Below are 3,216 nucleotides of genomic sequence, written 5' to 3'. Positions count from 1 at the left end.
TGTAAGTTCACATTCTACTTTATTCTCCTACTGACTGTGTGTCTGAATGCTGCTAACCTCATCTCAGCCTTAGTTTTTAAATTTGTTTCCTCCATAAAATGGTGATGGCAACATCTAACACCCAGGCTTTTTTTTATAGGATGAACAAATATTTGCTATTACCTAATAGCTTCTACATCATGACCACTTTCCATGCCTACTCTTCCTTCCCAAATCCCTTTTGCCTGTAAGTGTAAGATGCCTCATTGAGGCCCACAGCTATCTATTACTTTTCATCTTCTCATGAAGCCCGGTCCAACCTACTCCAGCTGAAATCCATCTTGAGGACCAGAATTTGTTTATTCCTTACCCTGGAATTATAAACCCCTACTTTGTTTCTCTGAGATAAAAATTAAGTAATTTTTCAAATTAACTGCTTAATGAGATGTTATAAGACCTTTATGGAGACATTATTCTTAAAAGAAGTTTTTTAGTGTTTATTTATCTTTTGAGAGAGAGAGAGAGAGAGAGAGAGTGAGTGGGGGAGGGACAGAGACACAGAATCTAAAGCAGGCTCCAGGCTCCAAGCTGTCAGCACAGAGCCTGATATGGGGCTCAAACCCACAAACTATGAGATCATGACCTGAGCCAAAGTTGGATGCTTAACTGACTGAGCCACCCAGGCTCCCCGTGGAGACATTATTCTTTAAGCAAGAGCAAATGTGCTCATTCTGTGCACCATGGCAAGCTACCCAGGAAAATCTTTCTTCTTTCTTTCTTCTCTCTCTCTCTCTCTCTCTCTCTCTCTCTCTCTCTCTGTGTGTGTGTGTATTAGTTATGTAGGTATTTATGAAGGGTACGGTTTTCCATGGACCTTAAAAATGGTCCACATGAAATATTCATGTGATACTAGAGATTTGGAGCTCATTCAACATTTACTTAGCTAATGTATGGGAAGTCATCATACTCAAACTATATTCATTTGTATGTGGGAATTTCTAGGAGTTTGAGGGTACACATAACTATAACCCAAATTTCTCTAATTGTGGATTTGAATGGAGTCCCTTTAGGAACAAAAATTTGAAATTCACTGGTTTTTGACCACTCTTGCTGATATAGAGCCTTCTGTAAAATCTCTCTATCCCTTCATGTCACCTCAAGACCTTCTGCAGGTTCATGGGGTTACCTCAAAAGTGCTTGTGGGCAGGTCTTCTGATATTGCAACTCCAATTTCCAGAGAGGGTCTCCACTGAAGTCTCCCACCAGGCACTAACACTGATGCATAGTTTTCAAAGGGGCGATGTCACTAATGCTCACATGACAGCCTATAACATGCAGCCAAAAAGTGTGTGTGAGATAGAGGAGGGGAAGATGGACCTTCCCACTTCATGGTATACACTGAGGGAGGATTTCCAATGCAGTGCCAACATCTTTACTGCTTTGGGATCTCTCGTGCCTGAGACCCACTGTTTTTTTGTTTTTTTTTTTTATTTTTATTTTTTTAATATTTATTTATTTTTGAGAGAGAGAGAAAGAGAGAGAGAGACAGAGACAGAGTATGAGCTGCAGAGGAGCAGAGAGAAGAGGGAGACAGAATCGAAAGCAGGCTCCAGGCTCTGAGCTGTCAGCACAGAACCCGATGCAGGGCTCGAACCCATGAACTGTGAGATCATGTCCTGAGCTGAAGTCAGATGCTTAACCGACTGAGCCACCCAGGTGCCCCTGAGACCCATTGTTCCAATGATGTTTACTGACCCAGCCATTTCTGTCTCTGGCTAGACAGCTATCTCTCTCTCTTGAGGAACAGACATGGATCTGAGCAATGGGGCTGGGGCAGGTTTCGTGTGATGATTATGACACCTTATTCAGAATCGCTCCTCTTCTCTCATAACTCAGGTTTTGTGACAGTCAGACTTGTCTGCCCAATCCTCTTTTCTTGGTAAATTCTCTCCCAAAAGACTCCTCAACCTCCTACAAACAAATAATATTATGACTGGCTGGAGCATTTCCAGATATATTCTGAAACATACCTGAACCCAAGATCTAGACACAGCTTAGGCTCAGTCTGATACTTGGAGGATAAAGCTAAAACTAAGAATCCAGGAAAAATGTTATGTGCTTACTTCAGTATAGGAATGGTAAGAATAGGAGTTAAAATGTGATAGAGCTGATAGAGATGGGGAGACCAGTCAGGGGTTGCAAATGCTATATGGACAAAAAAGAATGTATACCCAAACTACTAACACAAGAGTATTAGTGATGCTTGATACATGCACCTGATCTTATCATTTTATTATTTTTCCAATGGTTCCTTGGTATAAGAAACGAATGTTAGTAATCAAATTTACATGTGATGAAACTGAGCCTCAGGGAGGATACATGGCCTTTCCAAGTGTACACATTTAGTGAGATGTAAACCTAGTTAGAGTCTAGGTAACAGTAATATATGCACCTGGATGACAATTTTGATTATGGGAAGTGGAGATTATTTTGATTTTGGATATGTTAGTTTAAGTTTTTAGCAGGAATTCCAAGAGGAAATGTGAGGCTCAAGGCTAGGAATAAGGTCAGGTTTCGAGTTTCACAGTGGAGTCATTTATTTGAGATGACCCCTGAATCCCTTGGTGTGGGTGAGGAGAAAATTAAATGGGAACAGTGAAATGCCAGAGGCTGAGAATCAGTGAGAAGGCATGGAAGACTGTAGTACAGGTAAAGCAGCTCATATACCCCTCTTCTGCCACATTTATGCTGTGCTGTTCATAAATTCATCTGTTCATGTCTCTCCAACTACATCAAGATTCTTTAAGGGTGAGGATTGTGTCTTTGTCCTGTTAATATACCACCTAGTGTGGGGCTGGGTACAGAAGACTTCCAAATGGGGGGGGGGGAAATAGACATCTAGATAACTTCTCAGTTCCTGGAAATTTTCTAGAACCAGCTGTCTGTGACAAGTAAAATAATGTAAATAAATATAAAGGCTTTGTGATTTATTGTTCCTGCCATTCTGCAACAAAGATCTTCAATTATTAAAAAAAGAAAGAAAGAAACATAAGGGGAAAAGGGTCCTAGCCTATAGCAAAAATATAGAAATAAAATGTCAACTTGGAGGTAGACTATTAAGCTCTTTCTGCAAGGGAGGTGGGAAAACAGTCTAGTCCCTCACCTGCTCTCACTGTGTGTTCAGCTTCAGACTGCATTCACTTGGCATATTTACTGACCTTTGAAATTACATTCAAC

This window comes from Panthera pardus, unplaced genomic scaffold (assembly GCF_024362965.1).
Source record: "Panthera pardus isolate Hobbes unplaced genomic scaffold, ASM2436296v1 HiC_scaffold_25, whole genome shotgun sequence".
Taxonomy (NCBI): domain Eukaryota; kingdom Metazoa; phylum Chordata; class Mammalia; order Carnivora; family Felidae; genus Panthera; species Panthera pardus.
This window is presented reverse-complemented; position numbering follows the sequence as displayed.